We start from the raw sequence: 21,345 nt of genomic DNA, 5'->3' as shown, positions 1-21,345 counted from the left end.
CTGAGCAACTTAGTGAAACTCTATCTCTAAATAAAATATTTTAAAAAGGGCAAATATATCTAAAAAATACCAAATATACCTAAAAAGCATAATTAAAGAAAATATTCCATTACAATGATTTCAAAGTGTATCTAACATATATATCAGATATATATGTTATGTGTGTGTGGTGTGTGTGTGTTTGTTTGTGTCCCTTATGGAAATGCAAAGGACCCAGAATAGTCAAAATTCTTGTTAAAGAAGAAAAAAAATGGAGGCTTCATACTTTCTGATTTGGAAATATACTACAAAGCTACAGTAATCAAGAGAGTGTGGTACCTGCGTAAGGATAGACATATGGACTAGACATTAAGAATCTATTAAGAATTAAGAGTCTGGAAATAAGTCTTTACATTTTTTGTCAATTATTTTGACAAGATTTTGAAGACAATTTAGCAGAGGAGGCAATACTCTTCAATAAATTGGGCTGGGACAAATGAATATCTACATGCAAGAGGATGAAATTGAACTTTTATATTATATATAAAAATTCACTCAAAATGTATCAAAAAACTAAATATAAGATCTAAACTAAAAACTCTTAGGAAAAAAACCATATAAATTAATAATCTGATACTCCACAGAATAGGAGAGAATACTTATAAATCTTATATTTGAGAAAGGACTATATATTAAAAAAGAACTGTTACAACTCAACAATAAAGAAATAACCAACTTAAAAATGGACGACTCCATGACCAAATAAAAACTGCCCAATTAATTGTATGCTTAACAGGAAATTTTATGGTACGTATATAATATCTCAGTAAATCTATTATTCTTTATAAGAATAGAAACTTGAATATTCCTTTAGACATTAAATAAACTAACTCAGAATTATAAATCTACTCTCTTTCTCCTCCCCTTCCATACACACACACACACACACACACACACACACACACACAAAACAGTTGTATAACAAATTCTACCAAATATCCAAAGAATTAGACTTAGTTCTCGCTCACATCCTGCATGGTGAGGGAAAGGGTTCTCCTCCAGAGGGATGGGTTGGCTAAGAAATAAAAGCTAAGAAAAGTAGTACTATGAAATAACCACAGAAAACAGAAATATAGTTTCACAATGGGGACAACCACGGGCCAATCTGACCAGATGGGTACAACTTCTGACAAAGAACAGGGCCCACACCCAGTTTATTTATATCAGAACAGATCAAAGAGATTTGATAGAAAGTTCTTCACCAAAAGAGGATACAGGTGGGGGCAGGTAGGGTGCTCAGTTTCTAACAGGTCACACCCATCTCCCTTGCTGCGCAGGACCTTTAAGGGAAGAGCTGAGGGGGAGTTCACTTGTATTGGGTGGTCTTAATAGTACGAGTGCCACTATAAGTTCCCAAATACTGGATCTACCCCTTCACTGGCTTCAATGTTGAAAAGGTCCTTACACATTTCACTTCACAGGTGGCTTTCCACACTTAGTCAAACTCTTCTATGGAAAAAAAAAGTGATATCATTCATCTCATTTTATAAAGTTAGTATATCTGTAAACAAAATCAGATATAGAATAATTCTGGGTGATTTTAACACACCTCTTTCACCACCGATATATCTTCCAACAAAAGCTAAACAAAGAAACTACAGAACACAATAAAACAATCAATAAACTTAGACTTAACTGACATATGTTGAATACCTTATCCATCAACAAGCGATTACACTTTCTTCTCAGCAGCACATGGATCCTTCTCTAAAATTGGCCATATATTATGCCACAAAGCAACTCTTAGCAAATACAAAAAAGTAGAGATACTAGCCTGCATTCTATCAGATTATAATAGAATGAAATTAGAAATCAATGATAAAATTAAAAAATAGAAGCTACTCCAACACCTGGAGACTAAATAATATGTTATTGAAAGAACAACAGGTTGCAAAAGACATCAAAGAAGAGATTTAAAAATTCTTAGAGGTAAATGAGAACACTGATACTACATAATCAAAATCTCTGGGACACTATGAAGGCAGTACTCAGAGGAAAGTTCATTGCATGGACTTCAATCCTCAAAAGAAGAAAAAGTCAACAAATAAATGAACTTACATTACATCTCAAAGCCCTAGAAAAAGAAGAACAAATCAACATCTAAAGCAGTAGAAGACAGGAAATAATTAAAATTATAGCTGAGATCAATGAAATTGAAACAAAAGAAACAATTGAAAAAATTGACAAAACAAAAAGCTGGTTCTTTGAAAAAATAAATAAAATTGATAAACCTTTAGCCATGCTAATAAAGAGAAGGAGGGAGAAAACTCAAATTACTGACATCTGTGATGAAAAAGGAAATTTCATGACAGACACTACAGAAATACAGAAAATAATTTTAAAAATTTCTTATTTTAAAAATTTGTACTCCATTAAAATAGAAAATTACAAAGGCATCAGCAAATTTCTAGAGTCACATGATTTGCCCAAACTGAATCAGGATGATATACACAAGTTAAACAGATCAATTTCAAGCAATGAAATAGAAGACACCATCAGAAGCCTACCAACCACAAAAAGCCTAGGACCAGATGGATAGACAGCTGAGTTCTACAAAAACCTTAAAGGAGAACTAATACCAATACTCCTTAAATTATTTCATGAAATAGAAAAAGAGGGAACATTTCTAAACTCATTCTATGAGGCCAATATCACCCTGATTCCAAAACCAGACAAAAACATACCAAAGAAAGAAAACTTCAGACCAATATCTCTAATGAACACAGATGCAAAAACTCTCAATAAAATGCAAAGTAAATACAAAAGCATATCAAAAAGATAGTGCATCACAATCAAGTGGGGTTCATCCCAGGGATGCAAGGTTGTTTCAACATACAGAAATCAATAAATGTAATTCATCACATCAATAGACTTAAAGATAAGAATCATATGATCCTCTCAATAGATGCAGAAAAACATTCGACAAAATACATCACCCCTTTATGTTCAAAACACTAGAAAAACTAGGGATAACAGGTACTTACCTCAATATTGTAAAAGTTATCTATGCTAAGCGCCAGGCCAACATCATTCTAAATGGAGAAAAAAATGAAAGTATTTCCTCTAAAAACTAGAACAAGACAGGGATGCCCTCTTTCACCACTTCTCTGTAACATAGTTCTTGAACTCTAGCCAGAGCAATTAGACAAAAAAAAAAAAAAAAAAAAAAAAAAGAAAAGAAAAATTAAAGGAACACAGATAGGAAAAGAAGAACTCAAATGAGCACTATTTGCTGATGATGATTCTATACATAGAAGACCCAAAAAATTCCACTGGAAACTTCTGGAAAAGAAAACTTCTGGAACTAGTGAGTGAACATGGCAAGGTAGCAGGATATAAAATCAATACCCATAAATCAAAGGCATTTCTATATGTCAGTGACAAATCCTCTGAAAGAGAAATGAGGAAAACTATACCATTTACAATAGCCTAAAAAAACAAAACAAAAAACAAAACACCTGGGAATCAATTTAACCAAAGAAGTGAAAGACCTGTACAGTGAAAATTACAGAACATTAAAGAGAGAAATTAAAGAAGACCTTAGAAAATGGAAAGATCTCCCTTGTTCTTGGGTAGGCAGAATTAATATTGTAAAAATGACCATACTACAAAAGCACTATACAGATTTAACACAATTCCAATAAATCAGAAAAAGCAGTCATGAAATTCAACTGAAAAAATAAGAGATCCAGAATAGTCAAAGCAATCTTTAGCAAGAAGAGTGAAGCAGGTGGCATCACTATACCAGACCTTAAACTATGCTACAGAGCTATAGTAACAAAAATGGCATGGTATTGACATCAAAATAGACTTGTAGACCAATGGTAAAGAATAGAGGACACAAGAGACAAACCAACATAAATACAGATATCTTATATTAGACAAAGGCACCAAAAATATATATTGTAGAAAAGATAGCCTCTTCAACAAATGGTGCTGGGAAAACTGGAAATCCATATGCAACAAAATGAAATTAAGATCTTATCTCTCACCATGCACAAAACTCAACTCAAAGTAGATCAAGGACCTAGGGATTAAACCAGAGACCCTGCACTTAATAGAACAAAAAGTATGTCCAAATCTCCATCGTGTCAGATTAGGCCCTGGTTTCCTTAATAAGACTCCTATAGCACAAGAATTAAAATCAAGAATCAATAAATGGGACGGATTCAAATCAAAAGCTTCTTCTCAGCAAAAGAAACAATCAGTGAAGTGAATAGAGAGCCTACAGAATGGGAGCAAATTTTTACCACACACACATCAATTAGAGCACTAATCTCTAGAATATATAAAGAACTCAAAAATCTTAACACAAAAACAACAAATCACCCAATCAATAAATGGGCCAAGGAACCGAACAGACTCTTCTCAGGAGATGATATAGAATCAATCAACAAACATATGAAAAAATGTTCAACATCTCTAGAAATTAGAGAAATGCAAATAAAAACTACTCTTAAGATTTCATCTCACTCCAGTCAGAATGGCAGCTATTAAGAATACAAACAACAATAAGTGTTGGCGAAGATGTGGGGGAAAGGGCACACTTTTACATTGCTGTTGGGACTGCAAATTGATGCAACCAATCTGGAAAGCAGTATAGAGATGCCTTGAAAAACTGGGAATGGAACCACCATCTGACCCAGCTATCCCTCTCCTCAGTCTATACTCAAAGGACTTAAAAACAGCATACTACAGGGACACAGTCACATCAATGTTTACAGCAGCACAATTCACCATAGGTAAATTGTGGATCCACCCTAGATACACTTCAGAAGATGAATGGATAAAGAAAATGTGGTGTATATATACACAATGGAATATTACTCATCATTAAAAGAGAATAAAATCATGGCATTTTCAGGTAAATGGATGGAGTTGGAGAATATAATGCTAAGTGAAGTAAGCCAATCCCAAAAATCCAAATGCCAAATATCTTCTCTGACATAAGGATTCTGATTCATAATGGGGATGGGAGGAGAGCATGGGAGGAATAGACAAACTTTAGATAGGGCAAAGGGGAGGGAGAGGCCATGGGTGTAGGAAAGATGGTGAATTGAGATGGATATCATTACCCTAAGTACATATATGAGAACACAAATGGTGAAACTCTACTTTGTGTTCCACCTGAGAATTGAAAAATTGTGCTCTATTTGTGTAACATAAATTGAACTGCAGCCTGCTGTCATATATAACAAATTAGAATAAATAAAAATAAAAATAATTAAAAATCAAATATATATGTTATAAGACATTAAAATTATGGGTCAATGTCATATAAAATAGATTTTAAAATCTTCAATAAAATAGAATCAAACATGAAAGAATGCATCATAACCACACTGGGTTTATTCTAGGAATTGCAAGCACACTTTAAATTAGGAAATTTCTCTAGTGTAACAGATAAGAATAGCTATGATCATTTCCATAGTTCTCTGCCACATCTCCCCACCCCAACAAACCCCTATACAATCTCAGGACAAAACAAAAGAAGAACAACAACCATCAACAAAGCACCATCATCATCAATAACAACAATAACAACCCCTTAAACAAGAAGGGACTTCAAAACCTGATAAAGGCTGTAAAAACTGTAATACATTTCATGCTTAATGATAAAGGTGTGAAGCATTAGCCTTAAAATCAGGGAGACAACAATTCCAATATTCCTGTTTCTTTTCGACATTATACTGGAGGGCCTGGTCATATGAAATCAAAAGAAAAAGAAATAAAAATTATACTAATTGGGAAAGTAGAAACAGGATTGTCACTATTTGGAGATTTTTCAATAGAATAGAAAATCTAAAATAATTTACAGATATGTAATTAACTAGTAAAGTAAAGGTTTCTAATCAATTCTTGAAATACAACTGTATTCCTAAACTCTATAAAGCAAGTTAGAAATACAGTTTTATAAAATATAGCATTTATGACAGCAAAAAATAAAATAAAAGGTATCTATGAAAAAATTCCAGTTTTTAAAAATCTGTTATATATTACAGCAGAATATATATTATACTATAGGGCACATATATCATACATATATAGCACAGTTTTTCATATAAAATTCCAGTTTTTTAATAATCTTTCTGGAGAAAATGACAAAATTATCATCTGAGGATGTTATAAAATACCTAAGTGGAAAAATATATCCATGGACAGAAAAATTTAATATTAAACAATTTCATATGACCCCAAATTCAGCTATACTTTTAAAACAATTTAAGGAGAAACACAATGAAATTTGGCTATGAAACTTAACCTGACCCTAAAATTAATATGAAAGGGTAATTGCAAGAAGAGCCAAGACAATCTTGAATAACAGATAGCAGGGTCACAGTAAAAAGGATGAAGCTATGGAAATTAGGTCAATATGGTATTGGCATAGCAATATGCATACTGGATCAAAAAACAAAGGAAACATCTGGGAAAGTCTCTTCTCCACATTAAAGACAAAGTGAGAGAAAACTGCTTTCCTACTTTGGACAGAGATCTTTTATTTAAAAATGGGCATTTATCAGAAAACTATGAGAGAGTTCTGAAAGCCAATTTTTAAACAATAGGACACACACAAACATGACCAGGAAAATTTAATTATATCTATTAACTTTGGGTTAGGGATTGGATTTTTACTACCTCTTCAACCACTCCCAAAAGGCATTTCATAGATTATCTAATGTCAAATCTATTTTTTTCAATAGCCTCTTATCAGGTCTGAAGAAGATCACTTTAAAATGTCAAATTTATTACTTTTCTTGTCCTATTTTCTGCTGTGAATTTTAAGAAGGATTGTATCTTGTTCCTTATTTCAATTATGCATGATCAACTACTTATTTCCCTAGCAACAACAGCATCTTTTAAGGTATAGTTGCATTATTAAAAAAGAAAAGGAAATTACTTTCTGTGAAAATAAAATAGATTTATAGAAGTATATCAGTAATTATATGCATTGGAACAGGCCCTTAATTCCCCCTTGGAAACACCAAAGGTAAAAACACAGTGAAATCACTTTGCAGGAGATCTAGATACAGGATTTGCAACAACCAAGTAAATGTCCAAACAAGAAAAGGCTGAAATGGATGGAAATTTCACATTTTTCCTAATTTTTGTCACACCCCTTCTCTCATGTGGCATGGCTGAAAAGAAGCTGTCCTATTCCTGGATTCTCACTCAGGACAGAAGAAAAATAATGGAACTTGTCTGCAGTGTTATGGCCTGTATGGCAGCTTCCTAAGAAATGGATTTCTGTCTTGCAAGGCATAGTTTGGATTCATGTTAGAGGCTACTGAAAGCAGTGAATGGGCACTGTAGTACATGTGAATTATAGAGGGACCACAGGCTTGTGGGTGCATAGGTCCAAGAGATTTTGGGCAGAGGAATACAATTGAATATCTAAGTCTCCGATACAACTGCAAAAAGCATAGACAAACTTGAAGACAGGTCATTTGAAAATATTGATTAGGAGGAGCAAAAAGAATTAAAAAATGGAGAAGTGTGGACAGAGCCTAAGCGGTTTATGGGATGCCACGAAGCAGACCAAATACCCATTATGGAGATTTAGAAGGAGAGAAGAGAGGTACAGGGGCAGTGAGCTTATTTGAAAAAATAAAAGCAAAACAAAATAAGCAACAACAACAACAACAACAAAAAACAAACAAACAAATTTGAGGGTAGACAAGGAAATACAAATAGGAGACACTTGATGGAAACTCCAAGTAGTATAAACTCAAAGATATCCACACCAAGACATACCATACTCAGACTATTGAAAGAAAAAAACATAAGAGAATTTCAAAAGTAGCCAAAGAAACTTATCACATGTAAGGGATCCTCAATAAGATTATTAGTGAATTGCTCAGCAGAAAATTTGCAGGCCAGAAGGTAATGGAATAATATATTTTTAGTACTGAAAGGAAAAAAAAAAGTTAACTGAGATCCTATAACAACTCCAAATTGTCTTTCAAAAATGAGGTAGAAATCAACCTACTCTCAGAAAAACAAAAATAAGTTATTTACCACTGCACCTACTCTATAAGCAGTATTAAAGGGAGTTCTTCAAGTTGATCTTAGTAATTTGAAGCCATATAAAAATGTAACATTTTCCTGTAAAGGTAAGTAATTGAACAAATACAAAAACCAGAATTATTATAATTTTGGGTTGAAACTCCACTTTTTGTTATTTTTTAGGACTTAAAGATAAAAGTGTTAAAATAATTGTGAGTCTATATTAATAGTTACAAAACAAAAAAGATGTAATTTGTGACATCAGCAACACAAATGGGAAAGGGTAGAACTATGAAGGAGTAGAATATTAGTATGCAATTGAAATTGATACCAGTTTAAAGTCCATTGTTATAACTTTTGTTGTATTTAGTCTCCATGACAACCACAAACAAAATACATAAAGAACATATGCAAAAGGAAATCAAAACACATCATTACAAAAAAAATCAACACAAAGGAAGGCTGTAGTAGAGGAAGTAAGGGACAAAAATATGCATAAGACATACAGAAATCAAATAACAAAATGGCAATAGTAAGTCCTTTCCTATCATTAACTACTTCAAATATTAATGGATTAACTTTCTCAACCAAAGTCATATATTGACAGAATGGATTAAAAAATAAGTATCCAACTATATGCTGTCTATAAGAGAATTTCACTTTAAGGACACATGTAGGTTGAAGGAAAAAGGATAGAAAGAGCTAGTTTATGAAAATGGTAACAAAAAATAAAGTGGGAGTAGCTATACAAATATCACAGAGCATAGAATTTAAGTAAAAACTGTGACAAGAGACAAAGGACATTATATAATAACAAAAGGATCAATTCACCAAGAAGATATAATAATAATAAATATCTACATCCTATAGCCATATAAAATGTAAGGTTTTACAAGACATTATAGCTTTGAAATATATGAAGCAAAATTGGACAGAATTAAAGGAAGAAATAGTAGAATAATAATAAAAAGACTTCAATGCCATATTTCAATGGATAAAACAATCAGTCTGAAGATAAATAAGGAAACAGATGATGTTAACATTACTATAGGCCTAGAAGGCCTAAGAGACACTCACAGTCTTTGCTTCATAATAATAATAGAATAGGCACTCTGCTCAAGTGCATATGGAACATTCCCCCCAGGAAGGATAATATGTTAGGCCACAAAAAAGTCTTGGTGAATTTAAAGATATTTAAATCATACAAACTATCTTTCTGATCATAATGAAATGAAACTAGAAATCAACAGAAGGAAAACTGAACAAAACACATAAATAAGTGAAAATTAAATAACACACTCTTAGACCACCAATGAGCCAAAGAAGAAACCTTTATGGAAATTAGAAAACTATCTTGAGTAAAATACAAATGAAAACACAACATACCAAAATTTATGGGATGCATCAAAGGCAGTGAGTGACAATAAAAAAATTTATAGCTGTAAATGCTTACATTACAAAAGAAGATTACAAATCAAAAATCTAAGTTTACACATTATGAAACTAAATAAAAGGGACAAACTAAACCTAAAGATAATAGAAAGAATAAAAAATGGAGATTAGAATAAATAAACTAAATAAAATGGAGATTAGAACAAATAAGACTAAAAAAAAAATCAACAAAACCAAGAGTTTATTCTTTAGAAAGATCAACAAAATTGACAAATCTAGACTAAGGAAAAAAGGGTAAACTTGATCAAAATCAGAAATTAAAGGGGAATACTTCTACTCATTTTATAGAAATAAAAAGGATTATAAGAATTGTATGTCAATAAATTGACAACCTAGATGAAATGGACAGATTCCTAGAAACGCACATATTTCTAGACTGAATCAGGAAGAAACAAAATATGAGCAGGCCTACAACTAGTAAGAAGGTTGAATCAATAATCAAAAACCATCCAGCAAGGCAAAATCCAGGACTAGATAGATGGCTTCACTCTTGAATTCTACCAAACATTTAAAGAAGAATACACATTAGTCCTCCTTAAAATATTCCAAAACAATGGAAGAGGAGAAAACAATTCCAGATTCATTCTATGAGGTCAGCATCATCCTGATACCAAAGCCAGAGATATCCCTGATGATTATCCCTGATGAATTATCCCTGATGAATATTGATGCAAAAAGTCCTCAAATGCTAGCAAACAGAACATACATTAGAATGAGTAAACACCATGACCAAGTAGGATTTATTCGTGGGATGCCAGGATAGTTCAAAATACTAAAATCAAACCAAAATAATATATCATATTAACAAAATGATGGGGGAAAAGCCACATTATCATCTCCCTTAAATCAGAAAAAGCATTTAACAAAACTCAGCACCCTTTCATGATAAAAATTTTAAACAAGTTAAAAATAGAAGCAACTTTAACATAGTAAAGACTACATATGAAAAGCCCACAGATAATATCATAATTAATGGAGAAATACTGAGAACATTTCCTTTAGAAACAGGTGCAAGGCAAGGGTGCCTGCATTTTCATTCAACATAGTTCTTGAAGTCTGAGTCAGAGCAATTAGGTAAGATGAAGAAAAGAAGCAAAATAATCTTCCTTTCGCAGACAACATGATTTTACATGTAGGGGAAAAAATAACCCTAAAAATTCCACATACACAATAAAACTTTTTAAAAATAATAAATTCAGCAAAGTTTCAGGATATAAAATCAATATAAAATATTCAGTTGTATTTCTATACACTAACAATAAGTTATATAAAAAGGATTCTAAAAATAATCTAATTTATAAAGCATAAAATAAATTTAATTAAGGAAAGACTTGTATGCTGAGAACAATAAAACATTGCTGGAAGAATGCTAAAGAAGACAGAAATGGAAAGATACACCATTTTATGACTTGAAGATTTAATATTATTTACATGTCAATACTACCCAAAGTGATCTACATATTCAATGCAATCCCTCTCAGAATACCAATAATTTTTTGATAGAAATAGAAAAATCTATTCTGAAATTCATTTGGCATCTCAAGGGATCCTCAGTAGTCAAAACAATCTTTGAAAAAGAAGAACAACTTTGAAGATCTCACATTTCTTCTTTTCAAAACTTACAACAAAGCTACAGCAATTAAAGCAGTTTGGTGCTGCCATAAAAACAAAAATGTAGACCAATGGATTATAATATAGATCCCAGAAGTAAACCCACACATATTTGTCCAACTGATTTTTGACAAGGATGCCAAGATCTATTAATGAAGAAAAGACAGTACATTTAACAAAGAGTGTTGGGAAATGATATCTACATGCCAAAAAAAAAAATGAAGCTGGATTTTTACTTAACATCAGTCCCTCAAATCAACTCAAAATATATCAAAGACCTAATTTCTTTTTTTTTTTCAAAGACCTAATTTCAAAAGCCAAAACTATACAACTCTTAGAAGAAAACAGAAAAAAACTTCATGGCATTGGATTTGGCAATGATTTCTTGGATATAAGAACAAATGGGCGGCTACAGAAGGCGTGGCGCCTCAGTGAAGCCATTAATTGGCAAGCAGGGAGGTTAGGGAAGGCCATTAGGTGGAATCCCACCAACCAAGCCCACACGGACCCTTGGGCCGAGCACGGGTTCTCAGAAGGGGAAGGAAGCGGTACAGTCCCATCCCCCACAGCGGACACCCCGCCGAGGCAGTCAGCGGCCAGCATCCGGGAAAGCTGAAGGATACACCGCCACTCTCCTTCAGAGTGCGACATCAAAACAGGTCGGTGTCATTCAGCTCACCCCCCAGACAGCGGGAATTCGCATAAAATCTCTCCTAGGCTTGCCGGGAGAGGGAGTATCAAGCTGAACCTCCATACAGTCTAGGGGGAAACCAGAGACACCTGACCTCCAACCCCTCCTCCCAGTAGCAGCCAAAAGGAAACCTGGCTAGCCAGCGCTGGGGGAGGGGCAAGCAGAAAAAATCAAAGTGATAGAGTGCCAGGGATCCCAGCAGCCTGCAGCAGGGCCCGGAGAGCCAGGCCAACTGATTCGCGTGGCCTGCCCTGCGGCTACAGAAGGCGTGGCGCCTCAGTGAAGCCATTAATTGGCAAGCAGGGAGGTTAGGGAAGGCCATTAGGTGGAATCCCACCAGCCAAGCCCACACGGACCCTTGGGCCGAGCACGGGTTCTCAGAAGGGGAAGGAAGCGGTACAGTCCCATCCCCCACAGCGGACACCCCGCCGAGGCAGTCAGCGGCCAGCATCCGGGAAAGCTGAAGGATACACCACCACTCTCCTTCAGAGTGCGACATCAAAACAGGTCGGTGTCATTCAGCTCACCCCCCAGACAGCGGGAATTCGCATAAAATCTCTCCTAGGCTTGCCGGGAGAGGGAGTATCAAGCTGAACCTCCATACAGTCTAGGGGGAAACCAGAGACACCTGACCTCCAACCCCTCCTCCCAGTAGCAGCCAAAAGGAAACCTGGCTAGCCAGCGCTGGGGGAGGGGCAAGCAGAAAAAATCAAAGTGATAGAGTGCCAGGGATCCCAGCAGCCTGCAGCAGGGCCCGGAGAGCCAGGCCAACTGATTCGCCTGGCCTGCCCTGCGGCTACAGAAGGCGTGGCGCCTCAGTGAAGCCATTAATTGGCAAGCAGGGAGGTTAGGGAAGGCCATTAGGTGGAATCCCACCAACCAAGCCCACACGGACCCTTGGGCCGAGCACGGGTTCTCAGAAGGGGAAGGAAGCGGTACAGTCCCATCCCCCACAGCGGACACCCCGCCGAGGCAGTCAGCGGCCAGCATCCGGGAAAGCTGAAGGATACACCGCCACTCTCCTTCAGAGTGCGACATCAAAACAGGTCGGTGTCATTCAGCTCACCCCCCAGACAGCGGGAATTCGCATAAAATCTCTCCTAGGCTTGCCGGGAGAGGGAGTATCAAGCTGAACCTCCATACAGTCTAGGGGGAAACCAGAGACACCTGACCTCCAACCCCTCCTCCCAGTAGCAGCCAAAAGGAAACCTGGCTAGCCAGCGCTGGGGGAGGGGCAAGCAGAAAAAATCAAAGTGATAGAGTGCCAGGGATCCCAGCAGCCTGCAGCAGGGCCCGGAGAGCCAGGCCAACTGATTCGCGTGGCCTGCCCTGCGGCTACAGAAGGCGTGGCGCCTCAGTGAAGCCATTAATTGGCAAGCAGGGAGGTTAGGGAAGGCCATTAGGTGGAATCCCACCAACCAAGCCCACACGGACCCTTGGGCCGAGCACGGGTTCTCAGAAGGGGAAGGAAGCGGTACAGTCCCATCCCCCACAGCGGACACCCCGCCGAGGCAGTCAGCGGCCAGCATCCGGGAAAGCTGAAGGATACACCGCCACTCTCCTTCAGAGTGCGACATCAAAACAGGTCGGTGTCATTCAGCTCACCCCCCAGACAGCGGGAATTCGCATAAAATCTCTCCTAGGCTTGCCGGGAGAGGGAGTATCAAGCTGAGCCTCCATACAGGCCAGGGGGAAACCAGAGACACCTGACCTCCAACCCCTCCTCCCAGTAGCAGCCAAAAGGAAACCTGGCTAGCCAGCGTTGGGGGAGGGGCAAGCAGAAAAAATCAAAGTGATAGAGTGCCAGGGATCCCAGCAGCCTGCAGCAGGGCCCCGGAGAGCCAGGCCAACTGATTCGCGTGGCCTGCCCTGTGGCTACAGAAGGCGTGGCGCCTCAGTGAAGCCATTAATTGGCAAGCAGGGAGGTTAGGGAAGGCCATTAGGTGGAATCCCACCAGCCAAGCCCACACGGACCCTTGGGCCGAGCACGGGTTCTCAGAAGGGGAAGGAAGCGGTACAGTCCCATCCCCCACAGCGGACACTCCACCGAGGCAGTCAGCGGCCAGCATCCGGGAAAGCTGAAGGATACACCGCCACTCTCCTTCAGAGTGCAACATCAAAACAGCGGACACTCCATCCAGGCAGTCAGTGGACACCATCCGGGAAAGCTGAAGAATACACCACCACTCTCCAACAGCTTGCAACATCAAAACAGCCAGCAGCAGGACCCCGGAGATCCAGGCCAACTGATTCGCGCAGCCTGCCCCGCAGCTACAGAAGGCGTGGCGCCTCAGAGAAGCCATTAATTAGCAAGCAGGGAGGTTAGGGACTGCCATTAGGTGGAATCCCGCCAGCCAAGCCCACCGCCCACGCCCGGAACAGGCCCAGCGATCTGCCAGCATTGTAGTCACGACACCCCAATTGGAATAGGGACAGAGCAGAGCCGCCTTCCACTCCCGGAACAGGCCCAGAGAGCCGCCAGCGTGGTAGACACGTCACCCCAATTGGAGTAGGGGCACAGCCGCCGCCTGCACCTGCAAGGGAGACTTTTCAAGTATACAAGAGCAACATAAATAAATAGGGGGTAAATTTCAAAACACAACAGTTGCACCAAGCAGAAAGAAACGCGAGCAGTATGAAAAGACAAGGAAAGAAAGGTCCACAAGCAATGCAGGTCAACTCAACTTTAGAAGAGGTAATAGCTGCAACAGATGGAATATCAGATAAAGAGTTCAGGATATATATGCTTCAGATGATCTGGAGTCTCAAGGAAGACATGAGACAGCAAAATCAGACAATGAAAGATCACATTGACAAACAAATCCAGGAAGTAAAAGATCAATTTCACAGGGAGATAGAGGTAATAAAAAACAAACAAATTGAAATTCTAGAAATGCAGGAAACAATAAACCAACTTAAAAACTCAATTGAGAATACTACCAGCAGAGTAGATCACTTAGAAGAGAGAACATCAGACAATGAAGACAAAGTATTTCAACTGGAAAAGAACATAGACAGCTCAGCAAGTCTGCTAAGAAACCATGAGCAGAACATCCAAGAATTATGGGACAATATCAAAAGACCAAATTTAAGAGTCATTGGGATACAGGAAGGCACAGAGCTCCATTCCAAAGGAATAAACAGTCTATTCAGTGAAATAATACGAGAAAACTTCCCAGAATTGAAGATTGAGACAGAATCCCAAATCCTAGAAGCCTACAGGACGCCGAATGTGCAAAATCATAAGAGATCCACACCTAGACACATTATAATGAAGATGTCCAACATACAGAATAAGGAGAGAATTTTAAAAGCTGCAAGAGAAAGAAAGCAGATTACATTTAGGGGTAAACCAATCAGGATAACAGCTGATCTCTCAACACAGACTCTGAAAGCTAGAAGATCCTGGAATAACATATTTCAAACACTGAAAGACAATGGGCTCCAACCAAGAATTGTGTATCCGGCGAAATTAAGCTTCAGGTTAGAAGATGAAATTAAAACCTTCCACAATAAACAAAAGTTAAAAGAATTCGCAGCTAGAAAACCATCTCTTCAAAAAATCCTTGGCAAAACATTACAGGAAGAGGAAATGGAAAACAACATTGAAAACCAACAATGGGAGGTAGGACAGTAAAGGGGGGAAAGTAGTCAAAGAGGATAACAAATCAGGTTTAGTAACATCAATAAACAAATATGGATAGAAGAACAAACCATATCTCAATAATAACCCTAAATGTTAATGGCTTAAACTCACCAATTAAGAGACATAGGCTAGTAGAATGGATCAAAAAACAAGACCCAACAATATGCTGTCTACAGGAGACGCATTTGATAGGAAAAGATATACATAGACTGAAGGTGAAAGGTTGGGAAAAATCATATCACTCATATGGACCGCGGAAACAAGCAGGAGTGTCCATACTCATATCTAATAAAATAGATTTCAAGCCAAAGCTAATCAAAAGGGATATAGAAGGACACTTCATACTGCTCAAGGGAACCATACACCAACAAGACATAACAATCATAAATATATATGCCCCAAATAATGGTGCAGCTGTATTCATCAAGCAAACTCTTCTCAAGTTCAAGAGTCTAATAGACCAACATACAATAATCATGGGAGACTTCAACACACCTCTCTCACCACTGGACAGATCTTCCAAACAAAAGTTAAATAAGGAAACTATAGAACTCAATAACACAATTAACAACCTAGACTTAATTGACATATACAGACTATACCACCCAACATCAAGTAGCTACACTTTTTTCTCAGCAGCACATGGAACCTTCTCAAAAATAGACCATATACTATGTCACAGGGCAACTCTTAGACAATACAAAGGGGTAGAGATAATACCATGCATCTTATCTGATCATAATGGAATGAAACTGAAAATCAATGATAAAAGAAGAAAGGAAAAAGCAAGCATCACCTGGAGAATGAACAATAGGTTGCTGAGTGATCAATGGGTTTTAGAAGACATCAAGGAGGAAATTAAAAAATTCCTAGAGTTAAATGAAAACACAGACACAACATATCGGAATCTATGGGACACATTGAAAGCAGTTCTAAGAGGAAAATTCATTGCTTGGAGTTCATTCCTCAAAAAAAGAAAAAACCAACAAATAAATGATCTCATACTTCATCTCAAAATCCTAGAAAAAGAAGAGCAAAACAACAGCAAAAGAAGTAGAAGGCAAGAAATAATTAAAATCAGAGCTGAAATTAATGAAATTGAAACAAAAGAAACAATTGAAAAAATTGACAAAACTAAAAGCTGGTTCTTTGAAAAAATAAATAAAATTGACAGACCCTTAGCCATGCTAACGAAGAGAAGAAGAGAGAGAACCCAAATTACTAGCATACGGGATGAAAAAGACAATATCACAACAGACACTTCAGAAATACAGAAGATAATCAGAAATTACTTTGAATCCTTATACTCCAATAAAATAGAAGATACTGAAGGCATAGATAAATTCCTTGAGTCCTATGATCTGCCCAGATTGAGCCAGGAGGATATAGACAACCTAAACAGACCAATAACAATAGAGGAAATAGAAGAAACCATCAAAAGACTACCAACTAAGAAAAGCCCAGGACCGGATGGGTATACAGCAGAGTTTTACAAAACCTTTAAAGAGGAACTAACACCAATACTTTTCAAGCTATTTCAGGAAATAGAAAAAGAGGGAGAACTTCCAAATTCATTCTACGAGGCCAACATCACCCTGATTCCGAAACCAGACAAAGACACATCAAAGAAGGAAAACTACAGACCAATATCTCTAATGAACCTTGACGCAAAAATCCTCAATAAAATTCTGGCGAATCGGATTCAAATACATATCAAAAAAATTATACATCATGATCAAGTAGGATTCATCCCTGGGATGCAAGGCTGGTTTAATATACGGAAATCAATAAATGTTATTCACCACATCAATAGACTTAAAAATAAGAACCATATGATCATCTCAATAGATGCAGAAAAAGCATTTGACAAAGTACAGCATCCCTTTATGTTCAAAACGCTAGAAAAATTAGGGATAACAGGATCATACCTCAACATTGTAAAAGCAATATATGATAAGCCACAGGCCAGCATCATTCTGAATGGAGAAAAATTGAAGGCATTCCCTCTAAGATCTGGTACAAGACAGGGATGCCCTCTCTCACCACTTCTGTTCAACATAGTCCTCGAAACACTGGCCAGAGCAATTAGACAGTCAAAAGAAATTAAAGGCATAAAAATAGGAAAAGAAGAACTTAAATTATCACTATTTGCAGATGATATGATTCTATACCTAGCAGACCCAAAAGGGTCTACAAAGAAGCTATTAGAGCTAATAAATGAATTCAGCAAAGTGGCAGGATATAAGATCAACACGCATAAATCAAAGGCGTTCCTGTATATGAGCGACAAATCCTCTGAAACGGAAATGAGGACAACTACTCCATTCACAATATCCCCCCAAAAAATAAAATACTTGGGAATCAACCTAACAAAAGAGGTGAAAGATTTATACAATGAAAATTACAGAACCCTAAAGAAAGACATAGAAGAAGACCTTAGAAGATGGAAAAACATACCCTGCTCATGGATAGGCAGAACTAACATCATCAAAATGGCGATATTACCAAAAGTTCTCTATAAGTTCAATGCAATGCCAATCAAAATCCCAACAGCATATCTTGTAGAAATAGATAAAAGAATCATGAAATTCATATGGAATAATAAAAGACCCAGAATAGCAAAAACAATACTAAGCAGGAAGTGTGAATCAGGCGGTATAGCGATACCAGACTTCAAACTATACTACAGAGCAATAGTAACAAAAACAGCATGGTACTGGTACCAAAACAGGCGGGTGGACCAATGGTACAGAATAGAGGACACAGCAACCAATCCACAAAACTACAACTATCTTATTTTTGATAAAGGGGCTAAAAGCATGCAATGGAGGAAGGATAGCATCTTCAACAAATGGTGCTGGGAAAACTGGAAATCCATTTGCACCAAAATGAATCTGAATCCCTATCTCTCGCCGTGCACAAAAGTTAACTCAAAATGGATCAAGGAGCTTGATATTAAATCTGAGACACGGCATCTGATAGAAGAAAAAGTTGGTTATGATCTACACGCTGTGGGATCGGGCTCCAAATTCCTCAATAGGACACCCATAGCGCTAGAGTTAACAAATAGAATCAACAAATGGGACTTACTCAAACTAAAAAGTTTTTTCTCAGCAAAAGAAACAATAAGAGAGATAAATAGGGAGCCTACATCCTGGGAACAAATCTTTACTCCACACACTTCAGATAGAGCCCTAATAACCAGAATATACAAAGAACTCAAAAAATTAGACAATAAGATAACAAATAACCCAATCAATAAATGGGCCAAGGACCTGAACAGACACTTCTCAGAGGAGGACATACAATCAATCAACAAGTACATGAAAAAATGCTCACCATCGCTAGCAGTCAGAGAAATGCAAATCAAAACTACCCTAAGATACCATCTCACTCCAGTAAGACTGGCAGCCTTTAGGAAGTCAAACAACAATAAGTGCTGGAGAGGATGCGGGGAAAAGGGCACTCTTGTTCATTGCTGGTGGGACTGCAAATTGGTGCAGCCAATTTGGAAAGCAGTATGGAGATTTCTCGGAAAGCTGGGAATGGAACCACCATTTGACCCAGCTATTCCCCTTCTCGGTCTATTCCCTAAAGCCCTAACAAGAGCATGCTACAGGGACACTGCTACATCGATGTTCATAGCAGCTCAATTCACGATAGCAAGACTGTGGAACCAGCCTAGATGCCCTTCAATAGATGAATGGATAAAAAAAATGTGGCATTTATACACTATGGAGTATTACTCTGCATTAAAAAATGACAAAATTATAGAATTTGGAGGGAAATGGATGGCATTAGAGCAGATTATGCTAAGTGAAGCTAGTCAATCTTTAAAAAACAAATACCAAATGACTCCTTTGATATAAGGGGTGTAAACAAGGACAGGGTAGGGACGAAGAGCTTGAGAAGAATATTTACAGTAAACAGGGATGAGAGGTGGGAGGGAAAGGGAGTGAGAAGGGAAATTGCATGGAAATGGAAGGCGATCCTCAGGGTTATACAAAATGTCATATAAGAGGTAAGGAGGGGTAAGTCAAGAGAATACAAATGGAAGACATGATTTACAGTAGAAGGGGTAGAGAGAGAAAAGGGGAGGGGAGGGGAGGGGAGGGGAGGGGGGATAGTAGACAATAGGACAGACAGCAGAATACATCAGACACTAGAAAGGCAATATGTCAATCAATGGAAGGGTAACTGATGTGATACAGCAATTTGTATACGGGGTAAAAGCGGGAGTTCATAATCCACTTGAATCAAACCGTGTAATATGATGTATTAAGAACTATGTAATGTTATGAACGACCAATAAAAAAAAAAAAAAAAAAAAAAAAAAAGAACAAATGAACAGACAATATAAGAAAAAAATGGATAAACTGAACTACATCAAAAACTACTTCTGTGCATCAAGGAACATGATCAACAAAGTAAAAGGGCAATCCACACATTGGTAGAAAATATGTGAAAGTCATATATATCTGTAGTTAGGGGCCAAAAATCCAGAATATACAAAGAACTCAAAAAACTCAACAACAAAAACTGAGCAAAGAACCTGATTTAAAAAATGGGCAAAGGACTTGAACAGATATTTCTCCAAAGGAGACCTGCAAAGTCCAGTGATCAGATCAAAAGAGGCTCAGCACCACTAATTGCTAGGGATATGTAAATCAAAACCAAAATTAGATACCATATTAAACCCATTAGGATGGCCACTATAATAAAATAAAACAATTTTTTGCAAAGTAGAGGAGAAATTGGAGTCTTGTGCACTCTGTGTGGGAATATAAAATAGTGCAGCAACAATGAAAAACAATGTGTTCCCCCAAAATTAAAAATAGAATTACTTGATGATCCAGCAATTTCACTTCTGGGTATAGACTCAAAAGAATTAAAAGTAAGGTCTAAAAGTGGTATTAGCACAATTATGTTCATAGCAATATTATTCACAACTGTTCAAACATAAAAGCAACTCAGATTATCCATTGATAGATGAATGAATAAGCAAAATGTGATACACACACCCAATAGAAAATTATCCAACCTTGAAAAAGAACATTGACATATGCTACAACATGGATAAACCTTGAGGACACTATGCTAAGTGAAACAAAGCAGTCTCTATAATACTATACAATTCTACTTATATGAGGCACTATGAACTAATCAGAATCTTAGAAAGTAGAATGACTATTGACAAGAACTGGGGGAGAGAAGAATGGAGAGAGTTATTGTTTACTGAGTGCAGTTTCATTTTTGCAGAATGAAAAGAATTGTAGAGATTAATGATGGTGCAGGTTGTACTACAAAGTAAATGTATTTATGACACTGACCTGTACATTTAAACATGGTAACAATGATAAATTTTGTGATATGTGTGTCATCACAACTAAAAAAATTTAAAATTGAAAAAAATATTTTAAAAGAATATATACTAAGGGGAAGAGAAAACCATAAATATAAAAACAACATCTTAGCCTAAGGATATAGATTTGGAAAGAATTTATTATGAGGGGCTGGGGATGTGGCTCAAGCGGTAGCGCGCTTGCCTGGCATGCGTGCGGCCCGGGTTGGATCCTCAGCACCACATACCAACAAAGATGTTGTGTCCGCCAAGAACTAAAAAATAAACATTAAAAATTTCTCTCTCTCTCTCTCTCTCTCTCTCTCTCTCTTTAAAAAAAAAAGAATTTATTATGATAAATCATTGAAAATAATGCAAATTCCTTTCCTCTTAAAAAGCCTTAACTATATTCTAACTTCAATATCTTTAATTGCTTATATTCATTTTCACTTAGTTATTTTGATAAATATAATTTTTGTTTAATGAAAGAAATCTGTAAAATACTTTTAAAAATACCATTTTGGGATACTGACATACATACTTCTTATCTCTGATTTCAGA

The 21,345-nt window shown here is 37.0% G+C and overlaps 1 protein-coding gene across 4 annotated transcripts in view; it reads right to left on the bottom strand.

Annotated features, from left to right (window-relative positions):
* Positions 1-21,345, bottom strand: part of Rmdn2 (regulator of microtubule dynamics 2) — a 96,879-nt gene that overhangs the window by 44,038 nt on the left and 31,496 nt on the right. The gene's annotated exons all lie outside the window — the stretch shown is intronic.

Source organism: Urocitellus parryii, chromosome 12, assembly GCF_045843805.1.
Source record: "Urocitellus parryii isolate mUroPar1 chromosome 12, mUroPar1.hap1, whole genome shotgun sequence".
NCBI classification, from domain to species: Eukaryota; Metazoa; Chordata; class Mammalia; order Rodentia; family Sciuridae; genus Urocitellus; species Urocitellus parryii.
Note: the sequence above shows the minus strand (reverse complement) of the source record. Positions and strands in the feature narration are given on the sequence as shown.